This window comes from Thermobia domestica, unplaced genomic scaffold (genome assembly GCF_964235325.1).
Source record: "Thermobia domestica unplaced genomic scaffold, izTheDome1.hap1.1 HAP1_SCAFFOLD_238, whole genome shotgun sequence".
Taxonomy (NCBI): domain Eukaryota; kingdom Metazoa; phylum Arthropoda; class Insecta; order Zygentoma; family Lepismatidae; genus Thermobia; species Thermobia domestica.
The window spans coordinates 56,852-77,624 of NW_027655957.1; the positions used below are offsets into that span (position 1 = coordinate 56,852).

Genomic DNA, 20,773 nt, shown 5'->3' on the forward strand with positions numbered 1-20,773 from the left:
AGAATATATTTTTTCCTTTCCTGTAAATTGTCTTTCTCTATATATTCCTTCAGTTTCTTTCCTACCTCCAACATTAACATAGAAAATTCATTTTCACTTTGTTCTTGTACAAGCTGCACAAATGTCAAAATATTTGGATGCTATTTTGTCAGTTTTCTGTTTAATTTAGAGTTCCATCCCTCTACAACATCAGTTGTTCTTCCCTTAACATTGTCATAATGATTCCATATCTCTGCAAAAGAGAGAAACATTAATTACATAAAACAAATCAAAGCTTAACAAAAGGCATTCTGCAGCGATTCGAGGTTTCACTAAGCATTGTGTTCGTGGAATTTACAAGTATTCAGTTTTGTAATCATTACTCACTAGCAAGGGCGCCCATGTTGTGGTTTCCAAGGGGGGCAAATATAAGCGAGGTTTCAAATATAGTTTCAAATTTTACTATAACTAATGTAAAAATTCTATTGGATTTCGATATTCCCAAGTACGATTTCCTCTTAGGGGGGCGAGCACCCCACCTTGCCTCCCCTGATGGGCGCCCTTGCTCACTAGTATTGGGTTAATTTCAAATCTCTGTTATGAGCAGGTTAAAATTTTGTATTGGCATACTGATCTCTAAAATGAGTGGTTATGGAATAAGAATAATGATTACGCTTACCGTACTCCACTAAAGACACTACCTACCATTATCTATCCAGAAACTTATCATTTTTTTCATAATTATGTAACACATTAACAACAATATGAAAATACGTAAATATGAACACAAGTGTGAAAATTGACGTATATATGATACTATTGCATATAGTATAGAATCTTATATAGAAGACAAATCAGCTGATAAGGTAATGCCGAAAATGAAGTTGTGATAAAAAAAGACTAGCATGTCTTTAGGATATTTAAACTGTGGCACCTTTTACGTCTACTACTGGCAAACTTTTTTTTTTTTTTTTTTTTTTTTTTTTTTTTTTTTTGGTAAAATGACTTCATATTAGACCAATGTAAGCTTGTTTTATGTCCGCTTCAGTTACAATGTCAAACGGCTTTCTTGCCACTGAGTCAATCAATTTTCCATTTTCCTGCAGGTACGGTATTTGAAAAAAAAATCACATTCCACTTTACTAAAGTAGATGAGAAAAACACTGCTAATAGCAGAACTTTAGTAGAATAACATCTAAAATTTGTGATGAAACATTAAAATATATTTATTCTTCTTACAGAATTTGTTACAATTAGTATACTAAAGGAAAATTCCCTAGAAAATTCCTCCCTGCACACAATTTTTGGTTCTGAAATATTAGGCAGAACGAGGGTTCCCGTTCTGTCTAAAGATAAGATCGTTTAAAATATTTTCTACAAAGTGCTGGAGGGCCTTTAGGCAGAACGGGAAGACACCGATTTGAACCAAACTCGGTGCTCAAGTATCCCATGGCCAAATAAATTTAATATGCTATATTTGGTGGCTTTCGTGAGTCAGAAACAGGCCCCGCTGAACTTGCCTTGTATATTGGACTCCATTTCTCGGAACTGCTGGCTGAATCTGAACCAAATTTGATGGGCAAATAGCCTATGACCTAGGGAATGCAAAATGCTATATGTTGTGGCCGGACTTGATCAGAAACAAACTCGATTTGCCTTGTATGTGTTATGGGTAAGTAGAACATCGCTTAGAAACTAAAGATCCCTATAATTGGTGACCAGGCTTGGCCCAGGACAGGCTCAGCTCGACAACAGAGGATGTGGTCATCAGCTTTGCTTCTGAGTTGGGTTCACCTCGGCTTGGGAATTATATAAAAATCCTTTTTAAAGCCGGCGCTTGTACCAATTCGTACTACTAATATTTACGACGGCTTTCTAGAAAGTACAGAACGATGCACATCTCGCGCGGTGCCGACTCCTCACCACTGCGATCGCGTACGCGGCAGTTAGCACCTTCCTGCACCTCAGTCTGAGCTGAGTTTGTGCGGTGACGCTACTTGTTTTTGCAGCGATTCAAAATGTTGGTGTAAGTTGAAAATCCCGCCAAATTTGAAGTGCGGAGTTTATGCCAAGAGGAGCAACAATAAACTGAGAAGCGTATTGTGAAAATCTCCAACGACTTGGAAGCGCCATCCAAAACAAGAGACGTGGAATGCTGTCGACAAAAGTGTTGTTGATGTATGACAATGCCCGTCCTCATGCATAAACACGAACACAGGCAGGAACTTCAACGTATAAAGTGGTCATTCTGCTTATAGCCCTGACTTGGCACCAAGTGATTTTCACTTATTCTTGAAACTTAAGGAATGTTTGGTGCAAAACAGTTCGCACACGATACGGAACTCAAGCAAGTAGTAACAGCCTTGCTCACATTTTTGGTGGCAGATGAGTATAACATCGGCATTGAAAAACTGGTCCCACATTATAACAAGTATCTTGAGAACTGTGTCGATTAAATAAAAAAGTAGAGTAAGGTCCTGTGTCTTTGTAAATAAAGTTTTGTGCTGATATCTTTTGTTTTTATTTAACAATGCCAAAACGTTCTTTACTTTCTTGATGATCCTCGTAAACACAACAATAAAACTCAGACAATATATATTTCTGGAGTTGAAATACAAACTAGAATGCATTTGTCGCCTCCTATTACGACATTCGCTGTATGTGAATTAATATTAGAGCCTGAAGTTATAACTTTTTGTACCACTTTCAGTTGCAATCGAGGAATAAATTCAGATATGGGATCTGTTTTTGCGCTATTGAATTTAATTCAAATAATTGTTTCTCGTTATTTGTTACGATTTTTCACTATAATGATAAGCCTTTGAGACAGATACCATAGATTTCCACGACTTTCCGCTCACATACAGGAACAAAGGTAGAGACAAAAGTTATTCTTGACAGGTTTTAATCCATACTAAAAACCTACTTCTCGCTCTCTCCTTCTTTTCGCTCTATGGGCATCAATATTAACACAGGAAGCTGTAATAATTTTCTATAACTTCCAGCTTAATAGAGAGATAATATGCAGATGAGACACTGGATCTATTCTTAAAAAAAAAATCATATTTCATCAACCACATGATACGCAATAAATTAATATTGCCTCGGGCAAAATACCAGGAATCCTAGAACTCCATTCTCACAATACGGAGGTAAACAGGATGTTTTGACTCTTAGAATGGTTATCATTAGAATTCCCGTAAGAAGGCATCACTACAATATTTAAAGATGATCCCAACAAACGTTTAGGACGTCTCAGGAACACCGTACTATAGTGGTTAAAGCGCTTGACTCAAGCCTGCATGCTCTCGGCTTCGATTCTCGGCTGGTACTTCCCAATTTTTGTTGCCAGAGTCGTTTGACGTTTGCCAGTGTCGTGAGGCAAACTGATGAGTCACATCAATAGAAGATGTTACGGCCATTAGGTCTAGAAATCTCTTAATAACCTGTTACAGAAAAGAAAATTGTTAGAGAGCTTCCAATACGCCTCTGCTCGTCGCTAGGCTAGGCGTAAATTTTAGTTCAGCCGATCGCTAACAGATGGCATTAGACGGAATCAGGGCCATAAGGGCTGTCATCCCAATGGTTAGCTAGTTTTATAGCTTTATAGCTCTAGGCTTTGGGAGTGTTACTAGTAAATAATGGAAATATCTTACCTTGTATATCCTGTCGTCCTTGTACGTTAGAATACTGGCACTTTCAGCCCCATTTCCTCTTTGGTTGTCATGGTTGTCAATAAACACCACGACGTCGCCAGATGGATGCATACTCCACGCCTCACCTTTTACAATAATAAAAAATAAAAAAATACTTTCTTACTATAAATTTGATTAAAAATAAACACACACACACACACACTGCAGAAAGTGTATTTAATCAATTAACCTTTAAACATCAGTTAATGTTGAGGCCCCGGAGACTCAGCGGTAAAGCGTTCACCTTTGTTGCATGGGGTCATTAGTTCGATACGAGCTAGCGCCAAGGGAACTTGTGAGCTTTGTAGTGGACAAACACTGTGCGCGTGGGTTTTTGTCAGGGTTCTTCCGTTTCCTCCCACCTTCTTCATTCCACAATTTCATTCATTTCTCGTCATCAGCGTTTCTTTTAGTTTAGCCGGGCCAACATAATAGCCGGGCCGGCGGGACGTAAAACTTAACGATTACATTTTATTTCATTTGATCAGTTAATGTTGCGAGGTCTGGGGCACATAAAAATCAGGCTTGCCCAAATTCTGACTCAAAATATCGTTAAAGAATACATGAAATACTGTTATTTTGAGTGAAAAGTCGATAAAAAGTGAACCTGTAATTAGGGATGCGCACAAGACAAGATTTATGGCTGTCTCGTCTCGGAAGTGTGCTGTAAAAGTGATATCTCGACTCGAAAAATGTATATTTCTCTATTGGAAGAGCCGTGTCTCGACTCGAATTTGGTCAGGAAAATCCTGTCTCGACTCGTCTCGTGCGCATCCCTACCTGTAATACTTCGGCACAATTAACACTATAAAACAATTATGGTATGATTTCTAAAAATGTATAAAAATTAAATACACAAAGTAAAAAAAAAGAAAAGAAAATTAATGAAAATTTAACAACCATTTCCTCGCGCTTCTAAAGATAGTTGGTTTACTGTCTGTAATGCTGTTTTAAATGTCATCTTTTAACGAAAGTTGTGCTAACTAGAGATTGTAGGTTTGGATCGAGATGTTCCGGGTAGGAAGCAAGAAAAAAGAATTGTTTTTTACGGAAAATGCATTTTAAACTTTCTTCATTAGGTTAAACTAAAAAAAAACGTTCTTCATCAATTAGTTTTTATTATTATGGTGGTTGTAATTTCTTGTATTATTGCTATTACTTTGGGCAAATAATAATGAAAGAATATGTTGAGTTTGATCTTACTATAGTAAAACCTATCAACTGGCCACCTCTCTAAATTGGACACCTGCTCATTTTGGCCTGGTTCCTCTTGAACCAGCATTTTCGCCGTTACTTATTACTCTGTAAGTTGACCACCTGTCTACCTTGGAAGTTGGCCGCATTGAAGCAATGTTTGCCCTGTGATGATAATGATAAATTTACTTGCGTATTTTGACCTCGCAAAATACCGTTTTGTTATTTTTCTTAACTCTTCCATATTCACATATGAGAGGCAGATGTTCTGTATTTGTGGCTGGAGACAAAGAAGTATAGATTCCAACGATTTGTTCTGAAGCTCAATCGCCAGAACACTACGCTGATGAAGGGGAATCAGAATACATGAATAAGAAAAAAAAACGTACAGGAATTCAGGAAATGGTTGTAGGTATTTGTTTGCCCTGTCTGTTTTGGTAAACTCATTAGCTATATCAGCTCCTTTCTTCAGTGGGAAGCTTTAGTAATTCCGAAAAATTCTCAAAGTTAAAGCTAAACATCTTAATTGCCAACTGTTGGCACCTCACGGCTTGTCAAAAGGTAGCTGAGATTTTGAGGTATGAATTCCCTTAAGACGTTCTCAAAACGTCTTTTCACTCCGAGAGAAACACTTGTAGCTCATTAACAAGAGATAGTTAACTACAAAATTAGGATGTGCATATGTGTCGAAAAGAACAAAATACATCCATATATTAAACTTATTGTAGTATTTTTTTTAACATTGTGTATTGTTATGTTACTCTATACGGGGTATTTCAAAACAACACCGACAATGTTTGGAAAGCGATTCCTGGCACTGAGATAAGACAAAAAAATATAGAGCAACCCGGGTGCACAAATGCTTCCTTTTGGAGCTATAGGCTGCCTAAAACATGAAAAAATGAAATTTAAAGGTTCACAGATCCATGGGACCTACCGTAGTCGGGTCAAGACTTCACTTAGGAACTAGTATGTGCCTTATCCAAATATCTAAGTTTCAGAATCCTGGGGTATTTCTGCCACAATTTTTATAAAGGTAGTTGATGAGTACTTCAGATTATATGCTTATAACCCAGCTCCCTCTATAATATTTGTTGCGTGAGTAGCTTAGAATTCTGAAACATGTATTTTTGGATAGCGCACGTATTGGTTCCTAAGTGAAATCTTTACCCGACTACGGTAGCTCTCCTAGTTTTGGAGTTACGGAATTTTAGCCTATAACTCCGAAAGAAAGTATTTGTATACCTAGGTTGGTCTATACTTTTTGTATTAGCTCGGTGTCAGGAATCACCTCCCAAACGTTGTCGGTATTGTTTTGAAATACCCTGTATATATTATTTAAAAGTAGCTGTCGTGACATTGCTTATTTAAATATTACAATCAAGTAATAGAAATCCTATTCTAAAAATACGCCAATCACACTTATTTTCTGTAAGTTGCCACCTGTCTAAGTTGGTCACTTTTCAATGGAATCGATGGTGGCCAACCTAGACAGGTTTCACTGTACCTGGAACGTCTCGGTTGTTCTCTGTTAGAGGATAGCAGAAGAAAAAGCAGGATTTTGGGGAGAGAAGGTTCAGATACAACTCGTTCTCGCTTGCGCTGATTTAAAAAGAAGAAGAAATTAAAATATGTATCAAACGTGTCCCAAAGTAACTCTACTTCATTACAGAAAATCAAGTTGTTTGTAGGATAAAGTACTAGATTTGTAATTCGTCAAATCATCATTTTAACTCCAACCCCCCCCCCCCAAAAAAGTCATTAGTCGGGAAAATGATTCGTGTCACTATGATGATGGAAGTTAAATCACCTAAATTTAACGATTTTTTCATTAAACTGGCACCATTGAAGACAAGAATTATATAAACCATACACTTGCCGGAAGAAAAGAAATAAACTTGAATTATCTGATGTGCCAGTTGCATAGCCTAATGGTATATACAATAGCGTCTCTTGCTTCACGACTCAGAAACTACTTTCTGATGTAATGTCAGTCAGGGGCGGATCCAGGACGGACTTCTGGGGGGTCGGTCGGTAGTAATACTGCTACTTAGAGCTCCTTTTAAGAGCTACAAACTCTTTATGGATGGGTTTATTTATATATAAAATAATAAAGTTTCCTCTTCTTGGGGGGTGGGGCGATTGCCCCGATCGTCCGCCCCTGGATCCGCCCCTGATGTCAGTTGTATGAATTTTTTTCATTTAACTCTCAACTGGTATTCGGGAAAGGAATTGCAGTGTGCATAGACACGAAAATAGGCAAGTAAATTAATATCCGAACTTAGATATACTCAGTGGCGTATTTAGGGGGAGCTTCCGGGCTTAAGTCCCCCCCCCCGAAATCTTACTTACTATAGTAAAGTATATGAAATATCTTGCAGAATTTTCACATTTCCCCCGAAAGTTAGCAAAGCCCTCTCCGAAACAAAATCGTAAATACGCCACTGCATATACTATAGTTCAAAAACCGGGAAAAAAAAGTAGCACATGGTTGCTTCGATTAAAGTTACTGATGGCTACAATAGAGGAAACAAATGAGTAGCAGACAGATATTCAGTTGAGTTAATTTTGTATCTGATCTTTCCTCATTGAGCCTACAACTTACAGACAAGTGAAACATAAAAACATGCTCACAACTATGACAACCTATGTCGCCACGTACAAACAGACGGCAGCACCAACTCTGTGTGACCCTATGGAACATTGATTGGGCCTGGCCCTTTCACCTTTTAGACGATGAAAGGAGATTTCTGCAGTGCAAATTAAGAAAGTGTTTCTCTATCTATTTTTTTTTTGTAGTATAAGGTACCATAGAAGCTATTAATAAACAAGGGTAATAATATCGCAAACTTTACTGTAAATCAGGTTTCTCAACCTGGGTGTCGCGACCCCTATTGGGATCGCAAATATACTCGGAAGAGATAAATATAATTAGAATCTAATACCGGAAAATATTAGTTTATTTCAATTTTGTTCTGATTGACATAATTTCATTTTTATATATACTGTTAAAAACAACAAAAGATAGGTCTACTATTGTGCTGCAAAATTGTCTTGATCCCTGGCAAAAATGCGAACTAAGGCTCACACCCATGCGTTGAGCCAATAAGGGTTCAGCTGTTGCTAAGCGAGAGAGCGGATGACGAATGAGAGTGGAATTCCTTCAGCCAATAGCAGCGCTTGGAATGGGAGACTAAGTGTCAAGTCAATGTGGTATATCTTTAAACATTTTTAACAAGTGCAGAATTGTTTAAAAATCAATTTAAGTGAAAGAGAATCGAATTCGATATTTGCAATATGGGTCGAACTGACCAAATTTAATTTTAATCCATTCGCTTTTAGGGAAGTTAGTATATCCACTATATACAATAAATTGATTCTACTATTATAGAAATAGATGGAAATCATGAGATCTCCGCAATAGGTATATTAGAAATCCCATATAAGCTTATTACAAATCAGAAATTATGAGAGGGTCGTTGGCAAGAGGATGTGATACAGTGGGGGTCGTGTTAGGAATTAGGTTGAGAACCACTTCTGTTAATTATTATTATTATGAATCCAGAATGAAAACTTACCAAAATTTTCCAGCCATTTGATTGGATTGTTCCCTCGGAAAGCATTTCCTAATTCCATTCCGTATCTAAACTCGGTCACTCTACTGAATGAGGTATACTCAGTAGCGTGAATTGCTTCAATACCTGAAAATAATAACAATACATACACACCAGTTCAGTATATTCATTCCCTTCTCCTTTCAGAGTATAAAGAAGCTAGACATGTCTGTTAATAAATAATACATTACAATAAAAGGATCTAAAAAAATGGATTAATTATAATGCAGAAATGTCAAATTTAATAGCATACGCACCTACCACCGCACGCACACACACGCAGACACACATACATACACACACACGCACACACACGCAGACACACATACATACACACACACACACACACACACATATATATATATATATATATATATATATATATATATATATATATATATATATATATATATATATATATATATATATATATATAAACCAAACCTACGCCACCTCAAGAAATTTCTGGATATGCCCGCTGATATACACAATGTGGGTTGCTAATTTATAAAGAAAAAAGTCCTGTCTAGGTCAAAAATAGCTAATTTTATACTATTGTTGCCAAAGAGAAATCAAAATATTCATTTACAGTAGATATTATTTTTAATAGAAATAGATAATAGGAGTGAACGAGAAAATTACATACGCCATTCTGTAAAGAAAATGCTTTCCAAAATTATTTAAATGAATCTTTCACGAGCGTGGATGAGAATTGATGAAAACAATATTTTCCACAAACAAATTATACAGGTGCAAATTACATTTTAGTTGACAAGTGTGACATAACCTTTAAAGTATTTCCCCATCAAAGTAGAAGACATACATAGTTAGGAGATTCCTAATAAATTCTGTTTTTAGTTAGTCATTTTTATAGAGAATTACCAACACTGTCCCTTCTATTCACCGGGTGAACTATATGCAACCTAGAACGTAGCAAACCGTTAAGAGTTGTCTAACTTGAGGGTTTTCTGATTAGGTGCTTAGCTGTATGAGGATGGTGCACAGTGGTCGGAATGGCGAGAAAACGCGGCAAAACTATTTGCAGGCGTATTTGAAGCATGCTTTTTGTCAATATGGTATTTTTTGAAGACATATTAGGCTATTGCTGATTGTTATGCCGTAATGTGTGCAATAATCTAACATTTATGGCCGTAATGCGGGTTGCCTATGTAGGCGGCTAAAGAAAGTGGACATCTTAATGAGTATGCTTTCAAAATAGGTTTACAAATATCATCATGGTTCGGTATAAAAAATAATAAATAATTCAGAACTTTTGGTAATGTTATACTTATTAAAATTGCAGAGCAAAAATGTCATTTTAAACAAAATAAACATGTTTCTGGCCAGCAAAAACGCGAACGATGAAGTTAACCAGAAGTCAGTCCGTGTAAGACATTGTTTACAAAAACGAAATTATCTCGCAATACGCATATTTGAAAAAAAATAGAGAGTTGTCCAATCAAGTACAATGAGAGTCACAAAAACAAAAATTCGATTTTGAAATTAATCACCTTCAAAACAATTTGGTACCCAAACATGAGATTGCTGATGCTATTTAAAAGTTGAAACATTTCGTTTGGAATATTGTTATACTTTTTGGGCATATTGAAATTATCATGTCAGACTATGTCAAAATATGTGTAGGAAATCTAAGTTTGTATCTTGTCTAGACTTTTTCGGTACCGTTTCTAGCGATACCTGCTGAAGTCTCTTTCGAGACTCCTGAACTTCCTCACTTAGTATTCCTATTGGGAGAAGAGCTATGGATATAGTTGACATCTTCACAATACCATTGATCACACTAACACCCACTAAGATCAGGGTGCGAAATCATCTCATTCAAAGTGAGGGGGAAGTTCTTTTAAACATAATACCTGTACACAAAATCATAACCTATCAGAAAGAAAAGAAGCTAACCTAAGCTTACCAGCTTGTCGCAAAACACACTCATTTCCAATTATGCTATTCCGTATTGAATAAAACTTAAACAATACAAGAAAAATGTACTCTGAAGTAAAACGTTGTGCTTTATTTTATTAACCTTCAATATGTTCTACAAGCTTGCATTAATAAACCATCAAAAATAGAAATAAGGCTATTGTTCTAACTGGTGGCCTACCAGGCTATATTATTATCTAGTGTTACATCTAAAAATGATTGGCCATTTAAGTATTTAATTTTATTTTTGTTGAGATATAAATCCGGGTCTATTGACTCATGTCCTTTATTAATATAACCACAATTTAAAAGAATACTGTTTAGGTTAGAGCTCGGTAGGTTACAAGTTAGAACAATACCGAAATGAGAAACTGTATATAAAAAATAAGAATTACAGCCATCCGTTAAATCTGACAAACACGGGGCTATCGGTAACCTGTAGTACTCTTTATAGAAATAAATTATGTTCATACTCATCTTCATTCTTCTGTATAGTGCTATATTTATTGTCTGCCATATGGTGCCCCTCCTTAACCCAAGACTGTGAAACACTTAATGCATTCCACAAATTCAAGGGTGGTCCACACAATTTAACAGTCATTAAGGCTTCTAATGTATCTATTGTTAATCGATTTCTTCAATAGCTTTTCAAGTCATGTGCAACACTGAAACGAGGCTCACATTCTGCAGTCGACAGTGTAACTGATTTTATTTTTCGCAACAGCAGTTTAAATACGGGTAGATCATCAATAGATTTGTGACCAGATTTCAAATGTCTCCATTCTATTACAGCTATAGACGGATCTATACCCAATAATTCAGCAGCGTTATAGACATTAGAATTGCCGTACAATAGGTTGTTTCTTGAATTTAAAGTTTTATCAAATACTTTAAAACAGGAAATCAGTTCATCTGCTGGAAATCTTCTTCGTAGTTAATCTAAATCCCTTGTAAGATTTGACATTTTACTCGCTCGAATTGAAATGATGTCGAGTTACTGTCAACTCAATAACACAGATCGAGAAATAAAAACTCAGCTACGTACTGCGGGCACAACTCTTACTGAAATGAAAGAAAATGGTGACGTTTATCTCTTTGCAACTCGTGAGATAAACGTCACCATTTTCTTTCATTTCAGTAAGAGTTGTGCCCGCAGTACGTAGCTGAGTTTTTATTTCTCGATATAATACAGATTTGTTTTTTGCATTGTTGTACTGACCGTAGTTAATACATGTGCAATGTCTAAAAGCAACCCTAACATAAGTATGGTTTGTATTGAAGTTGGCTTATGATACAAACGTTCAAAGTTTAACACCGTTTGTTCACTCCACTCTTTTCTCACTTCGGCAGAAGACAAATAATCAATTATGGATGATAGTCTCTATATACGGCTAAGAACATCTTTTTCACTGGAAATCCAACGGATTCGAAACAGTTTCTTTACTTTCAAAATACCTTCTTTGCCAATGACTTTGGCAATGTTTTCGAGGCGAGCAAATGCAGAAGGCTTTCTGAAGACTTTATAAAGTTCGTTAAGCAGATTTTCGAAGTGGTGTACTATGTTCACGACTCCAAAAACATTTTCTGTTACTAAATCAAGCCTATGAGCCATGCAATGAATACTGACTAAGTGGGGAACAAAATTTCTTCTAATGCGAGCAGCAACTCTATCGTGCCTAGCTACGAGAACCGATGCGCCATCTGATTCAAGACTCACAAGCTTCTCTTTAATAATATCTGAATCAATGCCTAATTTGCGAAAGCTTTAATGATCTTCATTTCTATTCCTTCTGCGTCTGCTTTCTCAATGCGTACTAGTTTACCTAGGTATAAAAACAGCTCCGAGCAATATTCCTCTCATCCACGTAGCCTACGTAATATACAAAATCAAATGCTTTTCAGAAAATTGATCTGTAAACTCATCAACAGATATAGAGAAGCAATCAGTAAACTTCAAAAAATGTTACCAATTTCTTGTGTAGCTGGTCTGCAATGAAACGTGTTATCAAAGCAGCACTTTTGTCTGTATGGAGATGAGTTCCCATATCTAAACCATTTGCACGTTGTAATTTAATCATTTCTGGGTGATTCCTGAAACTCCAACCTCGCTTTGCACTAATATACACAGTACGAAATACTATTATACCGTTACATCTAATTGCTGTTCTTGCTTTCTCACACACGTTTTCCTTGCTGTTTCTGTGTTTTTTCCAGTGCCTTTTTCTGACAAGTAACTTCTGCATCTAAGCACAACCGATGAACTGAACTTAGTTCATGTCTGTATACGGCATCCAAATTTTCATTTTTCCGAGAAACACCTTTCGATGACCACGGCAAGTCATTATTGGTAGTTTTAATGTTATTGTTTTCACACATGGAAGAAGCATGCAGTTTACAAATATTACACATCATCACCTCCTGTCCTGCTTTCATTTCGAAAACAAGCCATGATCTATCTTGATTCCACGAATTCTGAAATCTTTTTCATTCCATGGGCGGTTGACTTTCTTCTAACAATTTTACATTTTGGTTCATTTTACTTGACATTGTTTTATCACTTCCATCACACAAACTCTCTCATAAATGTATTTTAGAAGCTTCCATCACATTTGAACTAAAACACTTCTTTTCAGCTTCACCCGTTTCACCACTACTGCATTCGTCACTGCTTTTGTTCGTGAATAGCGACCCATTATTAGTAACATGCGAATTGTCACTATTTAGTTTGCGAACTTTCTTGTCTGACTCAGAATTAACGTTAAAGTACTTTGTAATTACGTTATTCGTAGCACTCTTCCTACGTTTCATTTTTGTTACATTCAAGAAGTCAATAACACCGCACTCAAGTATGATCATCTTAGTAGTAGAAGGACAAAAAAAGAATAATTACTTCAGATCCCATTTCTATTTTGTTTTCAGAGTTGCCAGATCAAAGCACAGTTTAATTATTCACTGCATTTTTATTTTTGCTTAACGTTAACTGCACTTCGATGATTTTCATTATACTTTTCCTCCTGAAATATTTCCAAATATATTGATAAGTGTATTGAACATGTATTAATGGTAAACATGTGCCTTTGAAAGCATTTTGTAGGGAAACTAACGTTACATTTTCAAGAAATATGAATGACTTCTGACAAATATCTGCATATTCTCTTCCCCCCAGTAACTCTGCAGTGAGGGGGATTATTTTTCAAAAATCAGTAAGTGAGGGGGAATTCCCCCTCATCCCCCCCCCAGGATTTCGCACCCTGACTAAGATGACGCAAAGTAACGAGACTATTGAGCTTCTGTGAGTATTACGCGACTGTCTGGACTCATTGAAGCTCGCTTTGTTTGCCAAGGAGCAGGTAGGAGCAGCTAATTCTAACAAAACTCATTAAGGATCTTCACTACAGCGAAATTAAACTACCGCTAATTTTAAAGTTTTTTCTGTAATATCTTCAAAACAAATAAAAATATTTGAAAAGCAAAAAACGTAGTCCACTAGACAATGTTATTTTGTATGTAATTCCATTATCACAACTCATCTATCAGCTTTCGATTTGCAACTGTCGACAGATTTAGCATTTTTTGTGGGCTCTGTAAATAACGGCACACCAAAAGCAAATAGGTAAGTTGTGGTAAAAGTATCACATGCAAAATCATATTGTCTAGTTCACTATGTTTCTCCTTTCCGAATATTTTTATTTGTTTTGAAGATATTACAGAAAAACTTTAAAATTAGCGGTAGTTTAACTTCGCTGCAGTGAAAACCCTGAATTTGGAAACCACAGAAAATACTAAAATAATAAAGAAACCTTGGACTTGCTAGGAAAATTTTAAAAGTCAGAAAATATGTAGCAAAGCTTTGACTCTGAATAGATTGTTGTAATAATGCTCCCAGTGCGCATATGAAGTGCCTCAGAGGCCTGCTGTTGACCTTAGAGGATTGCTATTGTTCTGATCAACAATATCTATAGTTCACATTTCATAACTATGAACATACTTGCGAGTAACAATTTCGTCATACTGTCCCACACGAAAAGCATTTTTACAAGGACAGCATTTTTACAAAAGAATCATTCACTTTCGACAGGTGTCTTTTCATGAACGAGTGTCAGAATGAAAAACAGATCTGTTCTATATAGAGTGGACATTCACTTACTAAAAAAAACTTCAGCGTCCAATCCGGTGATGGAATTCATTTTTGAGGTTTTCCAGCTTTTTTGTTATTCGAACAACGGTGTGGCTTAAAGATCATGGAGAAAATTCCATTAAAATTCTCCTATGATAGGGAGACCGTGTCAGACAGGAAGTTGGTGGACGTGGGTGGTGAGGTTGGAAAGGTCTTTGCTCTTTAAGCACAGCGATGATATCAGAAATAGGGTCCGGGCCCGAAGTTTCGGGTTGTGTTGCAAACCTTTGCTGTGGCTTAATTTCAATACTTGATTGCTCAAAATGAAAGCATCAATTCAGCTTTTCATATGGTTTTATCTCGCAGAATCAAATATTGAGATTAAGCCACAGCAAAAGTTTGGGACAGAACCCAAAACTTCGGGGCGGCCAGGACTCGATTTCTGACATCATCACTGTGCTTAAGGGAGCAAGAACTTTTCAATCCCACTACTTGCGTCTTACAACTCCATGTTTAATGGACGAATAGAGAGAATCCGTGCCCGAAAACCCAAGACTTCATTTCTGGGGCCTCGGGACGAGGGCCCGATTTCTAACGTTATTGCTATGTTTAGGAGACCTGAACCACAACCCGTGCCTAAAAACTCCACGTGGACGAACTCGTGAGACGTGTAGAAGGGACTCGTGTTCAAAATTTCGGGACATCATTACTCTGTTCAGGAGACTTGAACCTTTCTAATGCCACCATCGGGTCTACCAACTTCATGTTTAACTACCGTAGGAGAATCGGTTCCATGCTCTTTTTATAGGAGAGCAAATTTCGACCTTACTACCGTAGGAGAATCGGTTCCATGCTCTTTTTATAGGAGAGCAAATTTCTACCTTACGAATTAAATTTAAAATACCTTCAGTCAGTGGCGAACTTACCATTAGGCACACTAGGCACGTGCATGAGGACGCAGCCATTGAGGAGCGGCAGCCAGAAAAAAAATTTTTATCGGTAAGTTATAGGAACATTTGTACTTATAGTTGTTATAGTATAATGTGACCCTCAATTTAATTTCATTGGGAGAGTTTATTTTTGAAAAAAATTCATTAATGAAACATTCCGTGCCAACTTTTAATATAGTAGGTAGGGGGGTTCGGAATTCGATTTCGTATTCCGGAATTCGGAATTCATCTAATTCCGGAATGTTCCGGCATTGGAGAACGTCTAGAAACTGTGTTCCGATTCCGGAATTGGAATTTCCGTTCCGAAAAATTCCGGAATTAGGAACAGCCCTATTGTACTGCCACCTTTTATAGAAACAACAGCCGAGCAATTAATAACTGTACACCGTACTTCGTCCTTTCCTTCTATGCGTTTAAAGTACTTCCACGTATAAGATTTCATTGTGACTTGTTCCCACTTCTGTTCCTCCAACTCGTTGTGAAAAATCTATTACTGCTGGAGAGACTACGACAGAGTCTAAACTTCGGGACAGTACCGAGCAATGAAACGAGTTTGCGAATTCGGGTAAGTCCCGAACAACGGAAGAGATGGGATTGAGTACTTCGAAAGTACTGTGTATTTCAGATGTAAAGCATCACGGGCAATAGCCAATGGTGCGCGATATTCCGCTCGGTGTTGCCGGATCATGGACTCCCCTTTCCCTTCTCGCTCTTCCTCCAGTTGAGGTTATGACACATACATTTGCAACATTATTCGCAATGTAAATATACTATTCCAGCAAACTCAAGAATTTTGACTGTGCATCCTAGAAGTATATATGGCAATTAAATTACTTACCTATTAACTTTTCCAGTGGCTTTGCTAAACACTCGTCTTCAACACTACTTTCACTATGTCAGTTAATATTTCGTCATTGTCTGAATCTGAGTCTTGTAAATTTATTATCATGGGCTAAAAAAAATGTAAACACAAAAAATAATTCTTCGAGACTGATTTCGTAGCACTTTATTTTTTATTTTTATTTATTCATTTTTTTTTAAAGAAGGCTCAGCACTTGTACTCGGTTTGCTTAAAGACTTTGTCAACTATAATTTTGGAGAAGAAACGAACTACAACGAAAAAAAGTAACCCAGACACTGATGAATTCTGTTTATGCTAGAAGAGAACTTACGTTCCAACACAACTAACACCTTTGTTTCCTTCTCAGTTTTCATAACAAATAACTTTCTTGGGCTTGGTCTAAGTCACACAAAAACAATACGTCTGATTCCTTAATGATCGAGTTTGTTTTGGGATACGATAATTTACGAGACCATTTAGACGCCTGGTGCTTTTGAATCCCTGCTGGAGGAGGAAAGAGGGAATAAGTGGTCGCATATATGTAAGGTAGTGAAACGTAAAGAAAAAAATCATACTGCGTTTTTTCTGTCGAGTAAGGAAAAATTTATCCCGAAGTAAATTTCAAAACAATATTACGAACTTCCCATACTTTGTTCTTACGATGTTAGGCATATTATATATATATATAAATGAATCAGATTCCAAAGGCGTGTAGCCACGGGGGAAACGGGGGCCCTGTCTTTCCAAACTATTTCCAACTCCAAAATGAGGTTCGTGGTATGTGTTTAATAAACTTATGCAAATGAGGGACGTTTATAATAAAATATGAAATTTTTTAAAAAAAAATCAAACATCATCTATGCGGTTTCTGTACCTAATTAAAACAACTAAAATTAACCATATGCTTTATATTCTCATTTCAATAACTGAGAGCACACCGTATGAACTCTCTATTAGATTATTGCATAATAATATCTGAGTTGATATTTTTTCGAGTTTTTTTTTCTTTACTGTTTTAACCCATATAAATACAAAGTCAGATAAACAGACTGCTATAAGCAGCATTTGTTTTCTTATGAATAGGTTATTGATTCATCTACAATCCGGTTTTCAACTCAGTACTGTCAACATCCGTCTTTTGATAAGGTAGCATCGTGAAAATATAACATGTGTATAGTATGTATGGTGAGTTAAAATGCTTTCATATTCTGAAAGAGATCATTTGTTCTCTTTTAAATGTGTAAAAAAGCTTTCCTCCCCCTGAAAGTAATGTTCCCCTAGAACAACCTGCTGGTTACACCCATGATTATTCTGTAATAAAAGTTGAGTTCTATTTCCAAATTGAAGAAAAATCCACTGGAAATTAGACGCGGGACTCATCGCTCGTTTTACTAATTGTTTTATATGGAAACCTTTAAAAGCTGTATCATAACAACCAGTTGACATAAAAAGATGTAGTTTTCACGTATGTGTTCGTAATTCTTTTCTCTACTTCGTAAAGTGAGCATGTGGTCGCCGGCTCATTTAATTAAAATAATTTTGAAGAGATATTCACATTAAATGATCCGGGGACCCACAAACCCTCACAAGAAGTGAAAATTTCACCGTTGTCGGCCAAGGCAGCTAACAGCAGGAATACGCTTCCTAATTACTTACTTAAAACGCAGGTAAAACACATGTAAGAAAAGCTACAGCTAAAGGCATGCGATTCAAGCAGGTGGATGAACGAAAACAATTGAATATAAACAACAATTTTTATTAGGCTGAGGGCCTCAATATTTAAGTACAAAATTTAAAATATTTTATATTTCGAAGTATTTAACTAAATATTTGTCCACTGTTCAGATATACTAAGATACTTATGAAGTTTATTCTGCCATGTAGCACGTCCTATTCTTCCTTCTTGATTAGGAGCTCACTACTTGCTCCTGCCTGCTCCAGCAACCGTCGAGTTCCAAGTGGTCGAGCCTCTCTCGCTGCTTTCCGTGTATATCCGCTTCGTAGGCTCGCCGACTGGACAGCAGTGTTGCTAACCCTTTGGGTGACGTCACCTGCAGAGTTCTGTGGGAGGGGACTACCACAAGCAGTTGATGTGCTAATACAATATTTCTAATAAGCGCCTCTGGTATTGTCAAGATTCGCAGTAGCGCGAGAAGTCAGCGTGTGGACTGCTTGTCGCGAATTGTCAAGACCGCTCAAAGCCAATTGGACGCCGCGTGAAGCCAACTCAAGGCCATGCCGCTTATCATCTGAAATCTGTTATAGTGTACGAGAGCGCGCGTGTCCATATAAAAAGCATTCATTACAGGAACGTTGAAATTGGAAGCAGGTTGGACACCGGTGACTCAGAAGAGTCTCCTGTGTATCACTAAAGCATTCATGTGCCTGTGGTTAGGCGTTGATAGGAGTATAGCTTATGCTAGATGTAAATTAAGTTGAGTTGATTTTAGTTTAGCGTCCCGTTCAGCAGCGAGGCTATATGAGACGTGGACCTACTAGTTAACGTGGAATCCGAACCACATGAGCTAGATGTGAGTATGAGTAGGGGGAGTAATGGGGACGTCAGCAACTAGGCTATACGTCCCCGTTACGATTAACAACGTTGCTCATACGCTAGATGTGGTCCAATCCAACGACGGTCTCCCAATTCCATACTCCTGTGGTGAACACATATGCTCGTAAGCGTCTACAATTCGGGAACGTACCGAGGCCTACCAAAGATTAGAAACAAGTTTACAAGCCAAGCTTTGATTTTGGCGCAACAAATTCGATGCTTTGGGTACTTCATGTAAATTCGCTTTTACGTCTTGTAGGGTATTATTTCAGATTCTTGAATACAAAAGGGTCTTATTTCCAAAAGGACACTGCTTCATAGCGTATGCTATGCTATGGCATACTGAAATGCCACGAAAACTATACGCTAGTGTTTACGTCATGTTGCATATACACATGTAGTTTTAGCCAACGAAAGGATCTATTTGTTCACAAAACGGAAACACCTGACTTAGCAAAATAATATTCTGTGCAGTATTGAAGATTATAACAAATCAAAATGCTAAGACATCAACCAACGATCAAGAAAAAAATCTAGGAACAAAGCACGGACGTCGGTGAGTTGGGAATCATTTTCCTCTTTAGATTACTGACAAATAATGGCAACTTCCCTCCCAGTAAGCAGGGGTGTGGGGCCACCAGAAATAGTGGTCAGATTTTTTTTTCAAATATTTCAGACTATCCTATCCCTTTAATTACTGAAAATCGTATTTTCTTTTAAATGATTCTCTGTCCCTCCTTCAGGTACTTATACTTAACAATGGCCATACATCAAAGGATATGCAGTTCAATTTCTTGTTAGGATTCCCTTGTATAAATGGAAAAGGTAATGTCGGTATTCATTTGAAAAAAAATATACGAAATCGTTTACTTAAAAAAATGTACTTTTTGAAAGATTAAACAAACTAAAGGGAAGAACTAGATCGAATTTCTAGGTTCCAATTTCTGCACCAAAATCACGGGATTTACACTGCATCACTTATGATTGAGACTCTAAGGATAACCAGACAAAGTTCCAAATCTTATGCGCAATCGTTCACAGTGAACGAATCTAGAGAATGAAACAAACCAGTTGCCGTGGACCAAAAGCTCCTTCCTTCAGCACAGCGGAATCAGTATCCAGTTTCAAAGCTAAGCTTTGCGCACACCTCTCAGTTTGGGGTAACAGCAAAAATTACGTTTTCAATAAGAAGTTCCGAAATGTTCCGAAATTCCAAAATGTTCCGGAATTCCGGAACGTCTTGAAACTGTGTTCCGATTCAGGAATTGGTATTTCCGTTCCGAAGAATTCCGGAATTAGGAACAGCCCTAATAGTAGGCTATAGCATAACCTTCTTTATAATTCCTTGCCATTAAGTAAGCAACAAAACGTTGCATTTTGTGACATAGGTAGTCCGACGGTCTTACTACCAAGTGGTTGTAGTCTGCAGATTGCACAATAAAGTTGTAATATTTATAAGTCTTATTGCACAGTTTTCGATGTTTTGTAATTATTTTACGATTTTATTTCTTTGAAACATGTATTTTTGGAAAATAATAAGAGTGTGAAGTGTAGGAAAATTAAAATAAAGAATTAGCATTTAATATTAAAATAGGCGTAAACGTTTAACGTAAGAATATATTTTCAGCTTAACAGCTTTGTTTTGGTAGCAAAACTTGTAAACAATACTATGTGTTACACATACAAATAATATTAACCCAGTTATGCCTGAAAAAAAAATCTACTGTTAATTGTTTTAATCTTTTTTATTTTAGCTCATATTACTGCCTTATGACGAAAAAAGGCAAAAAAGATGATCCCCCACTTCCAGTTTCACCGGGAGGGGGTGTCCTTTAAAAAGGACAGTAGGCACATGCACGAATAAGCACATTGGATTGATAGAGCATAGATG

At 36.9% G+C, this 20,773-nt stretch overlaps 1 pseudogene; it reads right to left on the bottom strand.

Annotated features, from left to right (window-relative positions):
• The window catches only part of LOC145676599 (alpha-amylase-related protein-like), a 116,161-nt pseudogene that overhangs the window by 40,449 nt on the left and 54,939 nt on the right, over positions 1–20,773 (bottom strand).